Genomic DNA, 26,187 nt, shown 5'->3' with positions numbered 1-26,187 from the left:
CCATAATGGAATGAAACTGGAAATCAATGATAAAAGAAGGAAGGAAAAATCCTGCATCACCTGGAAAATGAACAATATGTTACTGAATGATCAATGGGTTACAGAAGATATAAAGGAGGTAATCAAAAAATTCCTAGAGATAAACGACAATACAGACACAACATACCGGAATCTATGGGACACAATGAAAGCAGTTTTAAGAGGGAAATTCATTTCCTGGAGTTCATTCCTCAAAAAAAGAAAAAACCAACAAATAAATGAACTCACACTACATCTTAAAACCTTAGAAAAGGAAGAGCAAAACAACAGCAAATATAGCAGAAGACAAGAAATAATTAAAATCAGAGCAGAAATCAACGAAATTGAAACAAAAAAATCATTGAAAAAATTGATAAAACTAAAAGTTGGTTCTTTGAAAAAATAAATAAGATTGACAGACCCTTAGCCATGGTAACGAAAGAAGAAGAGAGAGAACGCAAATTACTAACATACGGGATGAAAAAGGCAATATCACAACAGACACTACAGAAATACAGAAGATAATTAAAAAGTATTTTGAAACCCTATATTCCAATAAAATAGAAGATAGTGAAGAAATCGATAAATTTCTTAAGTCATATGATCTCCCCAGATTGATCCAGGAAGACACACACAATATAAACAGACCAATAACAAAAGAAGAAATTGAAGAGGCCATCAAAAGACTACCAACTAAGAAAAGCCCGGGACCAGATGGGTATACACCAGAGTTTTACAAAACCTTCAAAGAAGAATTAATACCAATACTTTTCAAGCTATTTCAAGAAATAGAAAAAGAAGGAGCTCTTCCAAATTCATTCTATGAGGCCAACATAACCCTGATCCCAAAACCAGACAAAGTCACTTCAAAGAAAGAAAACGATAGACCAATATCGCTAATGAACTTAGATGCAAAAATTCTCAATAAAATCCTGGCGAATAGAATGCAAAAGCATATCAAAAAAATTGTGCACCATGATCAAGTAGGATTCATCCCTGGGATTCAAGGCTGGTTCAATATACGGAAATCAATAAATGTTATTCACCACATCAATAGACTTAAAGATAAGAACCATATGATCATCTTGATAGATGCAGAAAAAGCATTTGACAAAGTACAGCATCCCTTTATGTTCAAAACACTAGAAAAACTAGGGATAACAGGAACTTACCTCAACATTGTAAAAGCTATATATGCTAAGCCTCAGGCTAACATCATTCTAAATGGAGAAAAACTGAAGGCATTCCCTCTAAAATCTGAAACTAGACAGGGATGCCCTCTCTCACCACTTCAATTCAATTTAGTTCTTGAAATACTAGCCAGAGCAATTAGACAGACAAAAGAAATTAAAGGCATAAAAATAGGAAAAGCAGAACTTAAATTATCGCTATTTGCGGATGACATGATAATATACTTAACAGACCCAAAAGGGTCTACAAAGAAACTGCTAGAGTTAATAAATGAATTCAGCAAAGTGGTAGGATATAAAATCAACACGCATAAATCAAAGGCATTCCTGTATATCAGCAACAAAACTTCTGAAATGGAAATGAGGAAAACCATTCCATTCACAATATCCTCAAAAAAAAAAAATACTTGGGAATCAACCTAACAAAAGAGGTGAAAGATTTATACAATGAAAACTACAGAACCCTAAAGAGAGAGATAGAAGAAGATCTTAGAAGATGGAAAAATGTACCCTGTTCATGGATAGGCAGAACTAACATTATCAAAGTGGCGATATTACCCAAAGTTCTCTACAGGTTTAATGTGATGCCAATCAAAATCCCAATGACATTTCTTGTAGAAATAGATAAAGCAATCATGAAATTCATATGGAATAACAAAAGACCCAGAATAGAAAAAACAATTCTAAGCAGGAAGTGTGAATCTGGAGGTATAGCGATACCAGAGTTCAAACTGTACTACAAAGCAATAGTAACAAAAACAGCATGGTACTGGTACCAAAACAGGCAGGTGGATAAATGGTACAGAATAGAGGACACAGAAACCAATCCACAAAATTACAACTTTCTTATATTTGATAAAGGGGCTAAAAACATGCAATGGAGGAAGGATAGCATCTTCAACAAATGGTGCTGGGAAAATTGGAAATCCATATGCAACAAAATGAAACTGATTCCCTTTCTCTCGCCATGCACAAAAGTTAACTCAAAATGGATTAAAAAGCTTGATATCAAATCAGAGACCCTGCACCTGATAGAAGAAAACATTGGCTCCGATCTACATATTGTGGGGTCAGGCTCCAAATTCCTTAATAGGAAGTCCATAGCCCAAGAGTTAATAACAAGAATAAACAAATGGGACTTACTTAAACTAAAAAGTTTTTTCTCAGCAAGAGAAACAATAAGAGAAGTAAATAGGGAGCCTACATCCTGGGAACAAATCTTTACTCCTCACACTTCAGATAGAGCCCTAATTTCCAGAATATACAAAGAACTCAAAAATTAAACAATAAGATAACAAATAACCCAGTCAACAAATGGGCCAAGGACCTGAACAGACATTTCTCAGAAGAGGATATACAATCAATTAATAAGTACATGAAAAAATGCTCACCATCTCTAGCAGTCAGAAAAATGCAAATCAAAACCACCCTAAGATACCATCTCACTCCAGTAAGATTGGCAGCCATTAGGAAGTCAAACAACAATAAGTGCTGGTGAGGATGTGGGGAAAAGGGTACAATTGTACATTGCTGGTGGGACTGCAAATTGGTGCAGCCAATATGGAAAGCAGTATGGAGATTCCTGGGAAAGCTGGCAATGGAACCACCATTTGACCCAGCTATTGCCCTCCTCGGACTATTCCCTGAGGACCTTAAAAGAGCACACTGTAGGGATACTGCCACATCAATGATCATAGCAGCACAATTCACAATAGCTAGACTGTGGAACCAACCTAGATGCCCTTCAATAGAAGAATGGATAAAAAAAAGTGGCATTTATACACAATGGAGTATTATGCAGCACTAAAAAATGACAAAATCATGGAATTTGCAGGGAAATGGATGGCATTAGAGCAGATTATGCTAAGTGAAGCTAGCCAATCCTTAAAAATACAAATGCCAAATGTCTTCTTTGATTTAAGGAGAGCAACTAAGAACTGAACAGGGGGAAAGAGCATGAGAAAAAGATTAACATTAAACTGAGATGAGTGATGGGAGGGAAAGGGAGAGAGAAGGGAAATTGCATGGAAACGGAAGGAAACCCTCATCGTTATACAAAATCACATATATGAGGTTGTGAGGGGAAAGGGGGGGGAGGGAGAGAATGAAACAACAACAAATGAGGTAGAGAGGGAAGATGGGAGGGGAGGGGAGGGGGGATAGTAAAGGATAGGAAAGACAGCAGAATACAACAGTCACTAATATGGCATTATGTAAACATTATGAATGTGTAACTAATGTGGTTCTGCAATTTGTATTTGGGGTAAAAATGGAAATGCATAACTCACTTGAATCAAATGTATGAAAGATGAAAAAAATAAAAATAAAAATAAAAAAAAAGAAAGAGAATCACAAATGTAAATTCCAGAAAAATGAAGTAAACTTACAATGACTTCACATATGAAGGTTTCTCCTCCCCAAAGCTGAAGATTGTTTTTTAAGAAAAGGTGATAAAAAAGAAAATGGTGCTTACTCAAGAGACTCTTCATCCAACAGGTATACACTTTATCTATCATGAGTCAAGCCCTAATCCAGAAGTGTGTCAATTTAAAATTATATTAGGCATCTCCTATGCCAAGTAATATTGCAAGCACTGCAATATGCCCCGATATAAAAGTCCATTTCCCAGCTGGACTGACCTTATCAAAATAGGGTTTGGTTGTATTCTCCATGTTAGGCTACAAAAAAAGAAAAAAAGCTATGGAAGAAATGACTTTATAAGTCAGTTTTCCTATAGGACTTGTACTACCAAAAATAATTTATACCATGCAAATCAGAATCTGAATCTCCTTACAGCTGTGCTTCCTGCTTATTTATTCTAAATTAATCCCATCCCACAGTCACTAACCATCAGTGACCAGCTGCCATCCCAATCTAGTTGTCTTAAAGTGAATATCTGTTCATTCTGTAGGTTCCTTTCTCTTACTGAAGATCCTCAGTGAAATCAGGGAGTGAAAGGGAGAAGCATCTGTACTGAGAGGCAGTGGTTTGCAGTTAAATTCACAACCTTTGGTGAGAAGGACTCAGAAAAAGATATTCAAGCAAAAGTAGTGGAGCTGATGCAAAAACTCAAGGGAGAAGTGAAGGTTAGCTATGGTTAAAGCAACAAAAAGGGACTCTTGGTTGAAGGGAAATTCTTGAGGGCGTATTGTGCCATATCCTGTAAGATTTGGGGACTGTTCCCTTGGGCTACTTTCATTGGTTTATTAAATTTTTCCTCTTTTTCTTATGCAAATTGTGTATAGACAGACCCAGGCATCCTCATTTTCCCTACAGGTTTCCTCATAGTCCTCAGGAAGCCATCACTGGGGAAGCCTGGCTGCTTTTGCAGAAGGATTTCTATCAGGGATCTACTTTCTCTGCAATAACTTAGTTTCAGGCATCGTCCTTCTAGAAGATGCAACAGTTAAATGTCACTGGGCAAGGCGGAGACTCTTAGGAGTTCCAACAAGTGTTGTGGGCTCACTATCAGTGATAATCTCTGAGGTCCAGGACATTCACTCTTGGACTTGAGAACGTGCTTTCTCTGATAGTGGGTGGGCACTGTGTTTCAGCCTTGGATACCAAGTTGAGGCTTGACAGGGGCTTGCTGTTGAAGGGCCATCTGCTGGTCATTGACTTAGTCACAACCTGGGTAGTCTGTCAGGTTGCACTGCCAAGTTCTCTTCTATATGAGACTCCATTGAGAAAGATCCCTGCTATGGAGACATTCTGATCCTCTTGGAGTTTCTCAGCATTCTCCCCATGCAGGTCCTAAGCCCTGCCACCTCCCCAAGAAGCCCTTCGATGTCTCCCTGTCTTCTGTGGTGTGTTTCAGTTACAAAAGCCCAAGAGGGGAAGTATCCATTGTCTTGTAAGTAAAAATTCTTCTGAAGCTATAGCTACAGGCAGTAAATAAAGGCAAAGGTGGGTAGGAAGAGGCAGGAAGCAGAAGAAAAACACAGAAGTAGTAAAAACAGAGGGGTCTATTAGAGAAACTGACAATGTGGGTTGGAGAGGCAGCTGGGATGCTCAGGGAGGACAAGCAGCCGACTGGGAAGTGGTTTATATAGAATGATGTCTCACTTTAGGAGCACAAAGGCTGTGGGAGACCATCAGACCCCAGAAGGGCTGTGTACCTTCCACCCAGGGAACCCCAGGGCCTGACACTGACTTACTTGCTGGTGGCTGTTGTGTGCAGCCTCCTCCTCAATACTGTCAGTGAATTCAGTGCTGGCATCTTCAGTGTCATCCCCTGCAGCTGCACCTGGAAGTAAGTTCAGAAGAGAAAGGTGATTCCCTTCACAGATGGCTTCCAGACAGCAGGTAAAATTACACTCTTTGCCATCCACCTCTGATTTCTTTCTTTCCCCCAAGTGCCTGGAATCCTAGCCATAAGGGAAAGCAAAACCAATCCTTCTCAGTGTATTTGCAGTAATTTTTTACTAACACTCAAGCTTGTACAGATCTGTAACCAAAAAGCTTGACTGTCAAGAATGATTACCCTCTTGTCTATTTTTTAAAATTCTAAATGATTCCCTATCCTGGCTATGTAGCAACTTTTTCTTCTGTAACATGGGCCAAACATAACTAATCTTTTTCCCCCCAACAAATGCTAAGAGTTTCCCTCATTTCCTAGGTATTAAGGCAACCCAGTTCCTTTCCCACTTTTCCATTGTTGTGATCAACTATGCATAGACTGATGACATCTCTGAGGTTCTCCCATCTGGGGGTCCTGTGTCCTAGGAAAGACTCAGGTTTAGTCCAGATTTCAGACACAGAATGATACTGTTTCCTAATTCCCTCCTCTTTCCCTCTTCCCCATGTCTCTCAAACTCTGTTCAATGACAACATCCTTTAAATGGAGGGTTTTTTATACTTTGTTCCAATAAGGATTAATCCATTCGTTCATTCCCCAATGTACACAGTCACCATGTACACAGTCACCCCACAGCACAAACATCCACACCCTGCTCTAAAGGACAAATCACTGCCATTCCTGGTCTAGGCAGCTAGTGGTCTAGGGAAGTGCTGACCACAGAACCTTCTTTGATGATGGCACTGTTCTTTGTCTACAGCACCCAATAAGTAGACACTTGTCACATGTGGCTATTAAGCACTTGAAATGTGACTAGTGTGACTTAGAAACTGGATTAATTATTTTACTTAATTTTTATTGGTATAGCCACATATAGCTAGTGACTACAATAATGAACAAATCTAGAGAATTTCTTCTTTTTTACTTTTGTTTGAATAAAAGACTGTCCATACTACTTTAGATCAATAACTGTGGCCACGTTATAGATTTATTTTATCAAAATACCAAAAAATATCTCCTGTGCCACCCTGTATCTTAAAGAACCTACCCAGGTTAGAGAATCTCAAGATCTAGTTCTGACCCTGGACTCAGCAACCAATCTGTTAAAGTCCTCTTCATACCACTCAATAACCCTGGCCTTAAAGAGATTAAGTGGCTTGTCCAAGGTTACCCAACTAATTCTGACAAGTGTGTCTGTACTTGTCAAGAAGTGTCTGTACTCTTAGGATCCATTCATTGTTTCTTCAGGTGATAAATCAGAACTTTATTTTTGCTTCTTCTTGCCAATCCAAGGAGCTTCCTCCTGAGCTCAGATTTCCATAAATGAAACATTCTACATGAATAATGAGCATTCACTGTTTGAGTGTTTAGCCCTCTCACCTATTCTTTCTTAAGCCTGAATTCTTACTCGCCATCCTGCAGATGAGTTGAACAGGGACAATTTGTATTTAGATTCCATTTCTTGGCATCTGCAAGTTCATGCCACAGAATTTACAATGGTTCATGCTGACCTCATCAAGGTATAAAGGTAATTAGGCATGCTGTTCTAACAGTTTAATTTTCCTGATCTTTTGGTGAACATTATTTAATCGTGGACCAAGGCAGGATCCTATTCAGTAAATCCCTCCACAAAGAGAAACCTCTAACAATTAGCATCTTAATAGGTGGCAGATAGTGTACAGCAGGGATTTCCAATACTTATTATTTCAAACTGGCCCCAGAACTCTCTCACCCAAGGCACTGGCTAAATAGAGATGAATATGTTCACCTCTATTCAGAGGTGAATGCTCTGACTGCTTCAAAACACTAAATGATAATTCATTGAAGCACATATATATTATGCTTACTTTGGAGAATCTTTCCCTGTACAATGACAGAGATCATTATCTTATTTTTCCTGTGTGTGTGCACACGCACACAAATTAATTGTCCTACTCAGTGAAAGATTAAGAAAGCATATTTTTCCATTGTTTTCCTTTAGAACACTGAGCTAGAGAATGATCCTGTAGTTCAAGGAAGTTCAGCTCTGTTAGATCCAGATCTTTGTCCTGTACCATTCGTGGTGGCTTGCACAGCCTATGCTAAGTCCAAATCCCAGGATGATACTTTTATTAGGTTCCCCAAATGGAATTAGGAAAGGTGACTGTCACAGGTCCTGAAGTTTTTTATCTGACACTTTTTGTCCTCCACTTACCTTTGAGGTTCTTTCTGATGCCACATTTACATTTCTAGATAATGTTCCTTTTTAATTCACTGGGGGGAGGACAGGATGTGTTGGTTCTGACTTCATCAGAAATTAGAGAAAAAGGAAGAATGCCCATCTTACCTCAACACTCTACACACAGGGATTTTATTTTTCTTTCCTCCTTACCCCCCAGAGTTCATTCAATCTGCTGTAGTTACTTTATGGCAGTTTTAAAGTTGCTTACCTTTTACCTCCTTGAATTGGAAAGCTGAAAACAATTTTTGTTTGTTTGAGGACTAGAATAAAGCTGAAAATATTTTATAGAAAATGTTAGAATAAAATGAAGATATCTTATATATCATATCTAAGTGTACATTAGTCATCCATCTTTCTGTTATAATTTACATTTTTTTAAATGAATGAAAATAAAGAACCTCTTTTGTGGGCAATCCCCTTTTCTAGGCTTTTTACATGGGAAAATAAGTCTATCTTTAGAACTATCTTGGACTTCTTTAAATTTCTAATTTAAATGAAAGGTTCTAAAACTTTTTATACTGATGAGTCTTCTGCTTTTATGGATAAAAATATAAAATAAAATGGTCTGTCACTTTGAGAGTCTCCAAAATCTAAGAATCTATTCATTCATAAGTTGACTCAATTCTCCAAGATTGTTTTACATGTTTCATGTTAACATGAAAACATGCCTGCAATCTTAAATACTTTTATTTGAGGTTTTGATAGAATTGTGGTTCTTATAATATTCTAGGCTCTGAACTACACAACATAGAGGTGATAACAAAATGTCCATTATCTAGATCTTGAAAATTATCTTCTACCTTCTATTCAGTTCTACAAAATAAACAAAATAACCTTCTAAAAGGGCTGGGGTTGTGGCTCAGTGGTACAGCGCTCACCTAGCATGTGCAAGGCACTGGGTTCAATCCCAAGCACCACATAAAAATAAAAAATAAATAAAAATAAAGGTATTGTGTCCAATTACAACTGAGAGAAATATATATTTTTAAAAAATCAGGGCTGGGGTTGTGGCTCAGTGGTACAGTGCTTGCCTTGCCAGCACATACGAGGCCCTGGGTTCGATCCTCAGCACCACATATAAATCAGTACAATAAAGGTATTGTATCCAACTAGAACTAAAAAATATTTTTTTAAATAACCCTCTAAAAATGTAACATGATAAAATCCTTTGGCAACAGCTTAAGCATTCTGCAACCATAAGGTCTTCTTTGACCAAGGAAAAAAATTCTTACTTTTATAAAACTTTTAAAATTGAGATAAATTGCATATTGAGAATGTGGACTTTGGAGCCAGTCGAGGTTTGAATTATTCTTTTTTCACTAGTTTTGACTTTAAGCAAGTTATAACCTGTCTGTAACTCAGTATCCTCATTTGTTAATTAGGGTTAATAATATCATCCATTCCATGCAGCTGTTGTGAACTTCAAAGGGTTTGCTAATTTTAAAGTGCTTAGAACAGTGCTTAGTACAGTATGTCCTCAATAAAGCTTACCCTCAGACAGTATTGCTGTTTATTATTGTTGTTGCTGCTGATAAACTTTTATTTATGGTTTTGATGGAGTTGTGGTTCTTACAAGATTCTAGGATCTGAACCACCAAAATAGAGGTGATACCAAAATGTCCATTATTTAGATCTAGAAAATAGTTTTCTATCAGTTGAAGTGGTCCTTGGACTAGGGCTAACTAAACTGAAGGCCACAGAATCTAAATGTAAGCAGAAGAAGGAAGTTCTAGACCTGATGTTATTAACTGGATGATCTTGATTGATTCTACCTGTACTTCTTCACTTATGAAAATCGGTTTCCTCAGCAAGATGCTTGAAATAATACTTTGTGCTCTTTCTGCTTTCCAGGACAGTTGAAAAAGAATCGAGTCATCAGAGAAATAGAATGAACTCTTTTGGAAAGGTGCCATACAAACAGGATTCATCAGCAGTAAATTATAACTGTCTTGAAACTCCACCATGCAAAATAAGCTTTACAGGAAAATTCACAAAGTTTAATTTTAATTCTTAGTAAGGAGTCCAAACTGGGTGGGGTCAAGATCACTCCCCCTACTCTATAATCATTATTTCCCCTATAAGCCATTTATATGGGATCAACAGCAAAGAGATAAGACATTTTAGTACAACAATCAATAGATTGATTCCCCTGTGGAAAATAAAAAAGATATGACTGTTCTCTACTTTGCTCATAAATCTTTAAGAACTAAACCAAGAACATAGCAGGGTTCATATTTTACTAATCCTGAAAGAGGATTTTAAAAGCTAGTACTTGACAGCATAAGTTTGCAGTGCCCAGTGTTCTTTCCCTCAGTGCCAGGTCCTCTCCATCCATCTCTTTCATTCTTGGACACTCTGCTGTGTGCTCATTAGCAGAACTCTCATACTTTATGTCATGAACCAACCATCACTGACTTAATATTATGATGCTAGATGAAAGAACCAAAGGAGAACATTCTTCTATCAATTTTATCTGCATCTATTCCCTTCAGGGCCATAAGAAAAAGTCAATATTCTATGTAGCTCTCCATAGCCTCTACTGAGAAATAAAATTCTTTGTCTAAACAGATGCTTGTTTTGGAACAGCAGAAAGCTGCTGTCTGCAAATCAAGCCCCTTTATGGAATACCTTTGTCTTTAAGTTGCAACACATCTCATGCAACCTGGAGGCCCCTGACCCATACAGTATTCAGAAAGCACTGTTTTTAAGTGGCTTTACAAAACTAAATTAAAATCCAAATCACTTTTCAGGATATGAAATATCAACAGAGTTTTGGAAAACATTTTTACTTTTTCAAAAGGGTGATTATTCAATGAACTAGTCACTTATCCTTAGGATGACCAGTACATGTGTAAATTAGGACGTCCTGGAGAGAAAATATGCTCACTGGACTTACTCTGTAAATGTAATTCTGTAATGTTGAGGATTTCCTCCCGCTTATGGTCTCTTCTTTAAAGAACATAAGGCTTTTCTAGGAAGATTTAAAGAGACAGCACCAGCCATTATAACAGTGGATCCTCAAATCCGTCCTGCTTTCTCCTAATCTACTTCAGCAAGGAGAATTAAGAGAGGATTTTTAAGGTAAAGCAGCCAATTTCAGTTTTCTGGAGAAAAGTGTAACACTGTCTCTTTAGTGTCACTTCATTGGGAGGAGAAAAATTCAGGTTTCTTCTTTCTTCCTTTAGTAAAGTAGTCATTCCAAAGAGCCTTACTTTGACTTGGAATTTTAGTACAATGATCAATAGACTGATTTTCCTATAAAGGAAAAGAACAAAAGATAAGTATCCTCTACTTCTTTTCTCATAAATCTTTTAAGAACAAAACCAAATAGTTTCTGTAGGCCTTTGATATTTTTATTAGATCAGTAACAATTTATTGTGTCTCAACTAAAGTAAGCTGGAATTCTAACAGTTATATATAAAAAGTACACTCTCCATTTTAGCACAAATATTAATACAGATTAACACCACAGATCTATGAAGAAATTAACTTTCAAAGAAAAATATACAGCTTAACTTGGTGGGGAAAGTTCTAAAAATAATTTAATGCCAAGTTTCTGATCATTTAACATGTAATTTTCTTTTTCATCTGAAGTTATGAATCACTTTAAGCCTACAAAATTAAAAATGATAAAAGCAAATAAAACTTTGCTTTAAAAAAATTAAGCTAATAATGCTGCATGGACAGTGGTGGGAATTCAGGAGTTATAAAATATACTTGCATGTATATATACACACCTCTAAAGTGTATAAATTGAGCGACAAATATCTTAGAATAATGACTTTATAACTACAAAAAGCAGCACCTCATACTCAAGTACTAAAAAGCAAATCTACAAGAATTTGCCATACAATTAGATGTTCTCCATGGAAAAAAGTTTATTTGGTTCAAGTACTTAGTCCTACTCTTAATATTTTAGACCAAACATTTTCTGATGCTGCTGAACTTTCTGTTTTATTCTTTCAATTCTAGCAAAGGAAAACAGTATAATAAAGATTTTTATTTCTGGAATTTGATTTTAAACAACAAAAGGGAAGTAACACAAAAATAATGAGTTTATCACTTTACAAGTTTAAGTGTTCTTACTTGAAATCTGACAAAAATTAGCATTATTAGTTCAACAGTTTTGGGTTTCCCTTCCATTTCCCTGTTGGAGGCAAATGATAATGCTAATTTTTTATTTGGGGCACTCATCCTGGCTCATGTGATTACATAGAAAAAAGCTGAGAACTTACCTTCTATCAATACTCAAAGACTATGTAAAAGTATTACTTTATTTTCTAATCATAATAAAATGTTTTAATAAACCTATAAATGGTGAAGGAGTGGCTTAAATATTTAAAAATGCATTAAGACTCAGAACCTACACTATAGAAATCTGTCCAGAACACTACCTATTAATTTGTCCCTTCTCTTTTTTTTATTAGAGTTACCATAAATGAGCTCCATTTTTTCAGCTGTTTTTTTTTTTCCTGAGTACAAATGATTCTATACTACCCAAAGGAGAAAAGCATCCCAAGCTTTAACTTAAGAGCAAGGGAGAAATATGTGCTTCTATCTCACAAGATGTTTGTATTTGAAAAAGAAAATTCATTTCATTTATTCTACCTTTTGTACAATATTTCAATATAAGATGAAAAATGGATTTCAAGTGTGTGAGTTACTGATTTTTTTCCCTAACTTCATAGACATTTTGTCCCTTATCTGGAGGATACTGGCTACAGACTTGCTGAATACAAGGCCAGCTAGTATTAAAGAGACAACTATCTCAAGTGTGAAGATTATGTGGCTCTTTTATAAAAACACCAGAAAACAATGCCTTTACCCAAACAATTGGATCTAGAGACTTCTGTTACGAGCTCAAGGAAAGCAAAAGTATTAAAAGTGTTCTAAGACTATAACTTTAGGTAAGCCAATCAACCTTTACTTCTTTAAAAAAAGGAATAATTTTAGTATAATGTGACCTGCTTCTTCTTTCCCTAATCAGAAGATTCCAGAAGCAACTCAAAACTCAAAGTAGAACTGAAATTAACAAAATGAAAACTGAACTGTTTTGAAACTATGACTCAACTTCTTACAACCCCCACACTAAACTAGGAGCATAAATTAGCATAGAAGTGATAGGTCTTTTAGGCGTAAGTCACTTATGAATAAACCAAGTAAAATATATTAAAGAATCTTATAAGGAAGCTACTTTTTGTGGCTGAGATCCTATACAGGTTTAGATTTTCTTCATCCTTAATAGATTTTTTTTTAACCAATTATGATATAATTTAAAAATCTTTTAGAATTATGAACAAGAAAAATGTACTAAGATACAGAGGTACTAAAAATATTGCTGTTGTCTACAACTGAGTGAAGAAAAGTTGCTGTGGCAATGGATGGGTTGAGGGTAAAGGAAACAGGGGATAAGAGTATACCCTCTCAAAGTAAATAACTAAATAGCTTTAAAAAAAGACCAACAGACAAACGTTGACGTATACTAGTCTCTAATAATCATTAGATTTCAATAATATGATTTAAACCTGCAGTAGAGCGGCTAGGTAGGTAGCTCAGTCACACAGCACTTGCCTAGCATGCATGAAGCTCTATAGTGAATCCCTGCACCAAAAAAAAAAAAAAAAAAAAAAAACAAAACCTAAACAAACAAAAGAACCGCTCAAAAAACAAACTAACAAAACTTTCATAAGAGTTTAAACATGTCAGAAGGACTTCCATTTCAATCATTAAAAAAATACCCTTAGAAGTCCTTTTTAACTCTACAGTTCTAAAAACTATAAACTTTATCTACCCTGATCCCTTTTAACCATTACTTTGTGGACTTGCATCATTCAAAAGAAAATGTAAGACCAATGAAATCTATCAATATGGATTTTTCTAAATTTAAGTTCTGTTTCTGATTAAAAATGGCGTAAGTGGGCTGGAGATATAGCTCAGTGGTACCGTGCTTGCCTAGCATTCTCAAGGCCCTGGGCTTGACCCGAGTAAAACCCACAAACATACATACACACACACACACACACACACACACACACACATGGCACTCCAGGTTTACCTAAAATTATTGTAATGCTGAAAAATGCCTGACAAAAGTAGAGTAATTCAGAAGACCCTGTGTTTCTAAAGAGAGAAAAGAAGCACATTATATAATACTAAATGACAATATGAATGATGTGTCCAATCACAGCTATATGTGAGTTACACAAAAATGTTCATCAGAATTGTTCTCTAATCATAATATGTTATATTATCATGTCATCAACAACTAAAAAAATATTTTTAAAAAATGTGAAAGAAACAGTGTCATGTGAAAAACAGAAGTATAGAAGAAAAATTATGCTCCATCTAGCTTAGAAAAGAAACTCAGACATTTTTAGGGTACTAAAACCCTAAATCCCTGCTCACTTCTTACCATGTTTAAAGCAACTAAAATCTCTGCTTCTAATCTAGGAAACAAATATCCACAGACAGCAAGCTCTTTCCAAGTAGCAGTATTTGCAAGCCTCAACCCAATCAAAACTAGAAAGTTAGTATTAGATTTTAGTTACATTTATGGTATCAAAATAAAATTCAATGTATTCTTCTATCAATCCACTCTCACTGGAGGTTGATAGAAGCAGTGATTGTTAACATAAATTACTATAATAACTATGAGCCATTAGAACTGAAGAATCACTCACAGTTAAAACTTAACAGTAGACTTAGAAAGCTTCCTTGGTCTATTAGTAAAATTAAGAGAAAAATTTTCCTAAATGCCTTGTTGTAATAACATGAGAAACTACTCTTCAGTAGGTTGACATTTCTTTTTTTAAATTTATTTTTAATTTTTTTTAAGTTTTAGGTGGACACAATATCTTTATTTTACATTTATGTGGTGCTGAGAATTGAACCCACTGCCTCATGCATGCTAGGCGAGAGCTCTACCACTGAGCCACAACCCCAGCCCAGGTTGACATTTCTATGCTGAACTCCACTATCTGCTTTCTTACTTGGAGAAAGCTACATAAAGTTTTGTACAGAAAAGCATCTCTTACAACCGGGAAACTAAGAATAGTGAGTGGTTATGCTTATACTTCCTCTCTCTTTCCCATTGACTCCCTTTTCCTCTCAAGGCCGTTAAAAGTGAAATGGCATCACCAATAAGAGAAAGGTTTATGACTACCAATCTCTGCAAAACCACATAATCAAAATATTCCAGGTGTTTCTCTGGTAGAATACATCCTCCCTGTCCATGTTACATCAATTGACACTGTTACAGGCACAGCTAAGGCTACAGAATCCTTGATGAATATTAGACTGTAATGTAAGCCATGTCAGCATACAAATGTGAAAGAAAAGGGCTGGGGCTGTAGCTCAGCGGCAGAGTGCCTGCCTAGCATGTGTGAGGCACTAGGTTTGATACTCAGCACCACATAAAGGTATCATGTCATCTACAACTAAAGAAAAAAATTTAAAAAATATGAAAGAAACAGTTTCACGTGAAAAACAGAAATAAAAATTATGTTCCATCTAGCTTAGAAAAGAAACTCAGACATGTTTAGGGTACTAAAACCCTAAATCCCTGCTCACTTATTACCATGTTTAAAGCAACTGAAATCTCTGCTTCTAATCTAGGAAACAAATATCTACAGAAATAAGAAACCTCCTGGTGCTGAATCCACAAAACTCCATAGTAATCTTGGTTACTTTTTATACTCTTGACATTTAAAATACCAGAAATACAATCCCAAGTACCTTTTCCTTCCACCTGTCATGTTGCCACATGAGATCACCAAGACACTGACTAAAACCCATGAATACAGATCAGTGACATTTCATTCTAAACTATTTGAGCACTTAAAAGCCTAGAGCCCATTACTTAATATAGAGAAGTGTATGCATGCCAGATAGTGAAAAATAAAGGACTCCAACTAGTGCCACTACCAAATGGAGATACAGAAGTGATACTCTTTTCTACAAGTTATTTGGCAAAATACTGATTTTAAACAGGGATATTACATTAACAATTATCTTTGTATACTGAGAATTATGACAATGGAAGACTTTTCTGAACTAAATGGCATGTCCCCGGCTTAAAAGAAAACCTAAAGGGATCAACAAAGTTTTAAATAGAATTTAATATTTAACTATCTAATTTCACCTCTGTTGATCAACAGTCAACTCTGAAACAATATTAGAGCCAAAAGTTTATTATAAACACTTTAACAGGTTTTGCCTCTGTTTCTTAAGTTGGCCTAAAACTACTCTTCTGATTTTGATTACGTTCTGATATGGATTATCACTTTTGCAAAGTCATTCTTATGAACTCAATCTTTCTCTTTCTCATCTTGAAACTTTCATTTTATTCTTTTATTGGATTTTAAAAATGTTCTCAAAGAGCAGGAGTTGATTGAATGGCAAAAATAATACACACACATGCATTTATGACATGATATGGAACATATGAAATGGATTGTGAAAGTGGGGAAGGAATAAACTTTATTGGCCCATAGAAGGGATGAGGGAACAAGAAGGAAGGGCTGGGAAAAAAATGAGTATGTGTGGGGAAACTAAAACTGAATGATTTAAATGTGCAAATACACTTTATTTCCAACAATCAATGGAGAAGTAGATTTGTACATAAGATACAGGAGGCTAAAGTGAGTTTCACTTTGTAGTTGATGCTACTTGTACCAGCTCTATCATTAGTAAGTCACCATTTAATTCTGCCACATCAGACAAGGCTCCCTCTGGTTAGTGTAAACAGGTTTTCCATCCTGGGATGCAGTGTGACCCACCAGCACTCAGAAGGCATGCTTGTGATGAACTTGCACACCTTCCAGTTCCCCACCTCCAACGGCGGCCAGGGTCTCCAGTCTGCTTAAGCGCTCCAGGCTTCTTCCAAGAATTTCTTCTAGCAGACTGTGTAATACCTGGGCCCCTTCAAGTTCCACCTGCAGAGTTCAATCTCTCTCAGAGCTGATTGAACATGCCACATAGAAGGAAAACGGATTAGCCATCAACTGTAACAAGTCCACTTATGTTTCCAAAGAGCCATCAATGCTACTGTAGACCGTGAGATTTTCTAAAGTACTGTTCTCCAGGACATCATAAATGAATGAGCTCTTTGGTGCAGCACATGCAGTCACTACTGGTAGATTTGCAAGGCCTCTTCTTTCTTCAAAGCCTGCCCCTTTAGGCCAGATTCTGGACAAATCTCAAATAAAATATAGTTCTATGATTGCTCTCACCCTCCTACAGGCCCCATAAGAGAAATTTCATTATTAAAAGCTTTTATTTCTGAAAAACTAAAACCTAGGAAAAAATTAAATGTAAACTGAAAGGGATGAGGATATAGCTCAGTTGGTAGAGTGCTTACCTCATATGCACAGGCCCCTTGGTTCAATCCCTAGCACCACAAAAAAAAGTAAACTTGCTTCCATGATTACCTAAAATTATTGTAATGCTGAAAAATGTCTGACAAAGGTAGAGTAATTCAGAAGACCCTGTGAAGCAAGACTGAGCCAAGTAGAATTGCTGAGGATAGCTATTTTTTACCAAAATGGACAGTGTTCTGAAAACAAATCCAGTTCATGAAGACTAAAGATCCAGGGGTTCTTTAAAAAGAAAATATTTTTAAGCCCAACAAGAATTTAGAAGAAATGGGAATAATAAAAAATTAAAACTGTGAAAGAGAAAAAAGAATTGGGAGAGAAAGTGAAATGGGGCGGGGGGAAGGTAATAGAAAGTAAACACAAAAGACAAAATATACATGACCAAAAATCAATAGGTACAAGAAAATATAATCATCATGATGGTTATCGATGATTCTGAGGTAATATTAGGTATTGCAATGAATGTATTACCTTCAATGATATTCAATGATACTAAACTAATATCTGAGTCCTTTATAGCTGTACTTTTATAATAGAACAGCCTTTAACAGAACACAGAGCAGAGAAAAGAAAGGAAAATACACCAAATGCTTACTATACGCAAGGCACTGTTTAGAAGCCTAAGCTGTCTTCTCATTTAATCCTCACAGTAACTATGTGAAACACACACTATTCCTGACAAGATTTAGACACTGAGGCTTATTGCCATCTACGCAGAAAATAACGAAGTGGATAGCTTTCTTTTTCTCTCTTCTTTGGTATTATTAGCATCTGCACTTAATAAAGAATAGAAGAAATGAAAAGAATAAAAGGATTTTTTTTAAAAAAAGGGAAAAACAAAGTTGGGCATGACAGCATATGCCTATAATCTCAGTGACTCGGGAGACTGAGGCAGGATCATCACAAATTCAAGGCCAGCTTCAGCAACTTAGTGAGATTCTGACTCAAAAATAAAAATAATAACAATAATAATTATTATTATTATTTAGTAAAGGGAAAAGTTACTCTCTTAGCTCTCTGGATGGACATGGAACTTCACCAGGTTGCTATAGAACTGTCTCTCAGCTTGTAAGGCCTCATTGAGTCGACTCTTTTCATCTACTAGTCCTTCTAGCATCAGCAGCAACTGAAGAAAGAAAAGAAGCAACATACAAATGGAAAAGTGAGACATGAAGCCAAGTTTATCCTGAAAAAGAAAAAAATGTATTTGCACATACTCTGACCAAAAAGTCCCAGTCTTTTATTACTTAAGATCTCTGTATTATCTTACAGTTTTAATCAATGACACAATATCATTTTATATGTTAGCTGAATTCAAATATGAGTGCAAGAAAGAAAAAAAAAGGAGACAAAAGTCAGAAGCATAGGAAAGAAGCCCAAAAAACAGTGAGAAAGGATAGGTAAGAGGGAAACATACAATAGGACTTTCTAGTTTTCAATGTTGGAAATAAACATTTATTGAGCACCTTTTAATATGACAGACTCTGTTCTAATTCTAGGGAAAAGCTTACTATCTAGTGGGAGGAAAAGACATCCATCAACATACATATGTTCGTGTGAGATATACTACATGACATAAAAATAATGGGCTATGATAATGTGTAAATAGCAGAGATGTTTAAGCTAAAATTAAAGCTGGAGGGGGGATGAGAAGAACAGTTAGTGAGAGTAATAGTAATGGATGTAAAGCATAGGTAGATAAATCTTTTTGAAAAAATTTGGCATTGAAAAGGTCAAGCATAAAGTAGAGCTACAGAGGAACTCAAGGCAAAGGAAGGGTTGTTTCCTCTCTTCCTTTTTTAAATTGGGAGTTGTCTGAACATGGCTAAATGCAGGCAGATGATAAAGAGTTAATTGAGAGAGAAGTGACTTATGTTTGAGAGTGAAGGATAACTGACAGTATGTGTCCAAAAGCAACTGCTACTCCTTTCAGAACTATAAAGGTTAGAAATCGGCATGTATGACTGCAACTGAGCAAGGTACTGTGGAGTATGGATTCTCTATGAAGTACCATCAGTTGACCTAGACTTTTTTCAAAAGTAGTTGAGATTGACAGTCTTCATATTGCTTATTTCAAATAAAATAATAAAGTCTGCATTTCAATAATTTACCTGTTGTCTTTGGTTTCCTGAAATTTCTTGAACCTGGGATTCTACTGAAGCAACTTTTTCTTGAAGAAGTAAAACTTCTTGTGTCAGGCGTTCCATAGCTGGTATGTCTTCAGGATCAACCAGTTGCATTTGCAGGACCTAGAAATTAAAAAAACAAATAATAAGTATAGATTTTAAAATAGTAATAAAAGCTGTTCTAGCAGAGGGGCAAGGGAACAGATATTCTTGAAATAATCTACTACACTTTCAAGTGGGATATTGATAAGCACTGGCCAATGGACCAACTGTATCTACATATTGTTTGAAGATGCCCTACAGGTAATCTGAATTCCAACACATCCAATAGTCTTTAAAAACCTTTGAAAGACTTTTATGAGGTCTTCTTTTACCTGTATGTTCCTGGTCAATGACTCCAGATCAGCAGCCTGCACCTGTAGCTCTTCATCTTGTACAGCCATCATAGACTGTAGAGCAGAAAGTTCCATCTGGGGACAGAAGAAACACTGGAGTCAGCAGGTAGAGGAAACAACAGCTGTGACATTTACATTTCAACAATGAGGCAACTGCTTTTCATATCACATCACTATCAGCCAATAATGCAAAAGAAAACAAGAACATGAATAAAGCTCTACTGGAACAAATCAATAAACCACACAGCATGGTACCAAATGTTGTTTCATGGGAAGTTGTAATGGTTGTTTTTAATGGTGTTCCTCTACTTGAGTTAACAGTATAAAACCATCAAATTTATTTAATTTAACCATATTTATTATGACACCTAAAAACTGGTTATCTTTAGCAGAAGTAAAAGATGAAATTTTTCTTCATATAAGTTCCTTAGCTAACAGATTAAAACATTATAGAACACCTCCATCATGCAAAACTTAATGAATTAATAAATAAGGCATCAAACAAAAATAGCTGCTAACATCAGAGATCACTAAATATTACATGCTTCCTACTAAACATGCTACCACCTACAATGTAATCTTACACACAGCACTGTAGGCCCTAAATTTTCAGTGTTGTATTTTCCTTCCCTCCTCACTAGAAAATTATAAACATTGTTATAACAAATTTATTAAAAATTATGATAATAATGATAGCTGAGTTGTTCTCACAAACTCATCGATCTGGCTAATCTACTTCTTGTCCTTCAATATCATCCACTTTTCTCCTTATTCTTCACTTTCTAGGAATACAAGACTTTTTCTGTTCTTGTAACACAGACTCTTGATTCATGGGCTTTATACCTATTACTCGGTCTGCCTGAAATATCTTTCCCAAGGATGCTTCCTTCCCATCCTCAGGACCCCAGTGTCATCTGCTCAAAGAAGTCTTCTTTGACCACTCCCGTTAAGGTGGTCCCCATCCATGTTACTTTCTATCACTTTTTTTTTGTATCACTCATTTTAATTTTCAATTATAATATTATAATATTTTAAAATGCTTATATGACCAAATATGTCAAGGAAATCTTATGTTTATAATTTATAGTATCTAATGGCATAATTATTATAACATATTGTAATTTATAATATAACATGTTTCTTGTCTTTTATCTCTCTGGTAGAAATTACACAGAGCCAGAATGGGACACTGTTGATATTGCTCACTACCTCAGCCCTGCACTAGCTTACAGAAAGTAACCCATATATGAATGAATGAACAAGTGAACAGATGAATCCTCACAGAAACCCTATGGGGCAACTACTTTTCAATTTACAGATAAGGTGACTTCTACACCTCAAGTTACAGATGAGGTGATTCAGACCGAGAGAAATTAAGGAACCAATTCAAAAATCACAGAGCTAGTAAGTGGCAGATCCAGAGTATGAACTTGTGGAAGCAAACTTGATTCACTAGGTATAATGTCTTTCTTGTAGGTACCGTATATTCATATAATCTTTACGGCAATGGCAAGTTATTTTAAATAAATATTTTAAAGAACTATTTTAAGATAATCTTTAAAAATTCAGTGGAACAAGTGAAGAGAGATGGTAGAGAAGCCAATTTAAAGTATAACTAAGCTTCCTAAAGGAAGAAACACTTCTTCCTTAAGCACATAAAATTTAAGTCAAAAGTAAGAAAAATTTTATTCGTGTATCTTCTAATTCCATCAATGCTTGCAGTATAACCATATGGGCTCATAATGATTTAGTAACAGTTATTTGATAGTTTTAACTACCTTTATTTTCCTTCCATGCTGAAGAAGCTCAATTAGTGTAACTCTTGACCTTTCTTTGCCCCCAATTAGGGGGAGGGACTTGACTTATCTGTACACAGTGGAAGAATAAACCAGGCCTGCTTGGCTCTCCCCACTTCCTCTCCTTAGAAGACACTGGCCTAAAGGAAGACTATTTTTTTATCACTGCTTCTCTAAAGGCAGTTTGTTGCCCACCACGGAGTAGTCTGCCAGGCCCAATGCTGCCTGTGACTGAGCAGGTCAATTACCAAATCCAGGTCCAACATCGGTTATTACATTAAGGTTTCTAAGACTCTGTCAGTATTAAATCTGATAAAGCTTCAGGCTATCTACCACCAATTTGTTTTATTTCTCAATTTATTCAGAGTTGGGTATGGAAAAAGGGGTGCTATTTATCAGACCTTCTTCAAAGAGATAGATAGATAGATAGATAGACAGACAGACAGAAAGATAGATAGACAGATAGATACAGACATTCAGGTACTTGGTTCCATTGAAGAAAAATGAAAACAAGAAGAAGAAAACATTTTTACAGCATGATAAAAGGTCTGCAGATAAGACTGACACATGTTTTAAATCTTGGCATAAACTCCTTTACAAGGCATTTAAACTAATGATTTCCTCAAGTGTAAAATGGGAATAATATAGCTACTTTCCAGGGCTACATAAGAAATACAGAAAATATTTTACAAGTACTTGGCACATTGCAGGGAGTTAATGAAGTAACTACTGCCGCATCTATATACTACTATAATATCAAGACAGGGAATATGGGAAAAATTGCATAGCTTTTGGTAAATACCTCATGTTAGATGGAATGTGGAAATACATTTATATGTTATTGGACTTAGAAGAGGGTAATGGATTAAGGATTCATGAAGTTAAGCAATGACTAAACATCATTCATTCAAAATATTTATTCATAAGCATTATAATTTTACGATCATGAAAACAGAACAGAATCAAAAAGTAACATTACTCTGGATTTGGTACATATGAGAAAAACAGAAATAGTATGTGAAAATTAAAATATCTGACATGAATAATCAATCAATGGCTAAAGTAGAGGAAAAAAGAGAAAGGACTAGGGGATTTAAAAACTAATTTTTTAAATGCCATGTATGAATTGGTTTATAAGCAAAAATATGGTAATGAAATCAAAAGGTATAATAAGACAATTTCATCATAAATATAAACAGAGATTTTATATTATAGATCAAATTACAGCAAAAAGGTAGAAAAAGCTAGGAACTTAGCTAGCTAACTTAACTTAGGAACCAATGACATTGACTTTTTTTTAATATTTTTTGGTTATTGATGGACATTTATTTTATTTGCTTATCTATAGGTGGTGCTAGGAATGAAACCCAGTATCTCACACATATGAGGCAAGCACTGTACCACTGAGCTACATACAACTCCAGCCCCTGACTGACCTTTTAAAATAGATTCCATAGCAACATGTGTTTAGTTTTTGTCTGTAGCGCTATGTTGTAGCCCTAACATGTCTTCTACATCATAGCTGGACATACAACTGACTGTATGGGGAAGACAGAGGAAGGATTTCTATAAGACTGAAAGGTTTCTTCTAAGAAAATGGATGAAAATTACTGATAGAAATAGTTCATGCATAAGATGGGGAAGAGTATCTATTCCAAGAAATGACTTCTTAGAAAGAAAGTATTTGGAGACACAAAAGACTTTGCGTCTAAATCTTAGCTTTGGCATTTATTAGTTAGGACTAATCCCTGTCCCATTAAAAAATAAATAAATTAGTGTTTCAGCTTTTCCATCTATAAAATAAGTCCAATACCATCTATTTTGTGTAGAGTTGTGAACACTGGCATTAATTTAAGAATTCAGCACAGTCTAATGCATATAATGAGTACTCAATAAATATTATTGCTCATACTCAAATTTCTCTTGTTTAATGCTTCTAAACTCTAATTCCATGAGTCTGATGTCATAATTCTAAGCAGCAATAAATAGCATTTCCTCTTTTCATAAGTGTTTTACAATTATTTTCTTACAGTTATCAATGGTTATAAAAAACTTCATTATTTCAGTAGTTAAAAAGCTTTAAAGGTCCCCATTATAAAAATAAGAGGATCTTATTGGATAAAATATATATAATGTATGCATATATATTATATATATCTTATTTACATATATTATTATATTATATACAATATATTATCTATATCTTACATATACATCTTTTATATATAAACACACACACACAAAATGATTTATATTTTTTTCCAAAAAGAAAAAAGGTATACCTTATATTTGAACTTAGATATTATACTTAGAGAATTGTACTTTTAAATATCAACTATTGGGGGGGGGGGCGGCAGGGGGAAACAGGAATTTAGAAATTAGCCTTTATAAAACTCACCTGACTTTCTCTTTCTTTTTTAGTCATAAGTACAAGTTCCTCTTTGGCATTACTCAGTTCTTTCTCCAGTCCTGCAACTGTGTCCAAGTCTCCTAAAATGAACACATAGTGCCAGGTTTAATCACTCAAAACATGTAATCTCTGCTGCCTCATTTTTGAGAAATTTACTTGGAATATGCATTCCAGCAATTAAGAAAAAATACACACACACACACACACACACACACACACACACACACACACAGGTTTTTTTTTATTGCATTATTTATAATAGCAAAATATTGCAATCACCCTACATTCGAAAGAGAAAAGACGGAATCAGCTACAGTATATTCACACTAAGGACTATATATATATATAGCTATAAAAAAGAATGAGGAAGTTCATGAACATATATGAAGCAATTTCAAGCATATGTTAACTGAAAGAAGCTATGTTCAAAAGAATACTTCTATCTGGAAAAGGGGGAAATATGTGACACACACATACAAATTATGTATGCACATGATTCATCTGTTTATTTACAAAAAAAGATATTTCATTAAGACAATCACAGAATTCAACAATTTACCTTCAGAGAATGAAAAGAAACATGAGAGAAAAGATTGGAAAGCAGATGGGACTTCTGAGAATATCTTTTTCATATATTTGACTTTTTTAACTGTGTTAATGTTAAATTATGAATGTGTTTGACAATAATAGGACAGAAAAATCTAAAATTATGGAATACAGAAGTACATATTATAATATTTTTTTAAAAGACACAATCCACTTACACAACAAATGGAGTGGGAAGATAAGGGCAAGATAACTCTTTTTTTGTAATCTTTTTTTGTTATCTTTCATAACAGATAAGAAAAAATTTAAGAACTAGGAAATTAATTTTGAAAAGTTCAAGCAAGGTTTAAAGAATGCTAAAGCCACTGACTATTGGGAAATACAACTGTCAGCATCTCAAGCTATCAGCCTGTAGAGCACTTACTAATTACAAAGGGGAAAATGAACCTTTACAATGGAGAGATCTGGCACACATTACAACCTTAACCAAAGGATGAAATTTGTTACCACTACATAAAAATTTTCCACATTTGCTGATCTGATACTTATTCCTGTATATCCAATTATTCAACTTGATGCAAACTGACCAATATGCATTAATGGGATACACCCAGAAAGACATCACTCATAGGATTCTTGACAAAAATGTTTAACCTTAACCTAACCATGAGGAAACAATGATAGACACTGCCCTGAATTCTTCAAAAATCCTAATGTTGTAAAAGACAGGAGGAAAAAGGTTGGAAAACTGTTCTAGATTAAAGTGGACTGAAGACAGGACATCTAAGCATAATGCATGACCCCTGGTGGCAAGAAGAAGCAACTACAGAAAATGTTATTGAGACAATGAGAATTCTAAATATGGATTATATATTTAGATAGTAAAAATACATTAAGGTCAAATTTCCTAAACATGATAATTACATTGTAAACATGTAGGAGAATGCCTTTGTCCTTAGAAAATACTTGCTGAAATATTTACAGATCAAATATCATGATGTTTATAAGAAATTCATAAAAAAAGCATTGTATCTATATATGTTGTGCACATGGAAAGAAATAATGCAAATGTGGCAAATGTTAACAAATTGATGAATCCTAATAAAAATGTATATGGGTATTCACTACACTATTGTTGACACTTTTCTGTAGGTTTGAAATTTCCAGAATAAAAAGTTGGGGAAAAGTATATTTTTTTCTGCTATCATATATACCTAATTAAAATAAATAAATAAATTTTAAGAAGAAAATGGCAAATATAAAGTAAATTACACAAATCTAGCATTCATTATTTTGGGACAATGCAAAGGTTTCTTGTTAGATAATGAAACTTGTGCAATTTTTTCCCACAGAATCATCTAATACCATACACTATAATACAGGTACAAACTTTCTACATTCTTGGTGACAAAAGAAATCACAAGTTAATTGTTTAAGTTTACACCCTTTCTGGTTCCAGCATTGTAATTTCTACCTCATTAATTATCACCAGTAGCTACTTCTGTAATTCTCTGGGAAATAGCTTCCTTAAAGCTACCCTAAATACCAACCTTTTTGCTCTGTAAAAGCAGAAACTCCAATCCAAGGTTTCTACTTGAGTTTTGATCCCACCATGCTTAGAATGTGATTGTCTTTGGGGAGTTCAAGCCCTACAGCCATTCCTTGGATAAGGTTGAGTTTGGAAAATAATTCAGTTATATTGTCCCTCCTAACGCTTTAATGTAAGTGTTGTCAAGTTACTATGAGCACCTCACTATTGAAAGATATCCAGTAGAATGTATCAGTTCCATTGGTCCTACTGTGTAGGTTTGGAA

General features: G+C 35.1%; 1 pseudogene; it reads right to left on the bottom strand.

The window, feature by feature from the left end:
* Positions 1-5,001: 5,001 nt before the first annotated feature.
* The window catches only part of LOC143404204 (myomegalin-like), a 39,218-nt pseudogene continuing 18,032 nt past the window's right edge, over positions 5,002-26,187 (bottom strand).

The sequence above is a fragment of the Callospermophilus lateralis genome, chromosome 7 (genome assembly GCF_048772815.1).
Source record: "Callospermophilus lateralis isolate mCalLat2 chromosome 7, mCalLat2.hap1, whole genome shotgun sequence".
Classification (NCBI taxonomy): domain Eukaryota; kingdom Metazoa; phylum Chordata; class Mammalia; order Rodentia; family Sciuridae; genus Callospermophilus; species Callospermophilus lateralis.
This window is presented reverse-complemented; position numbering and strand designations above follow the sequence as displayed.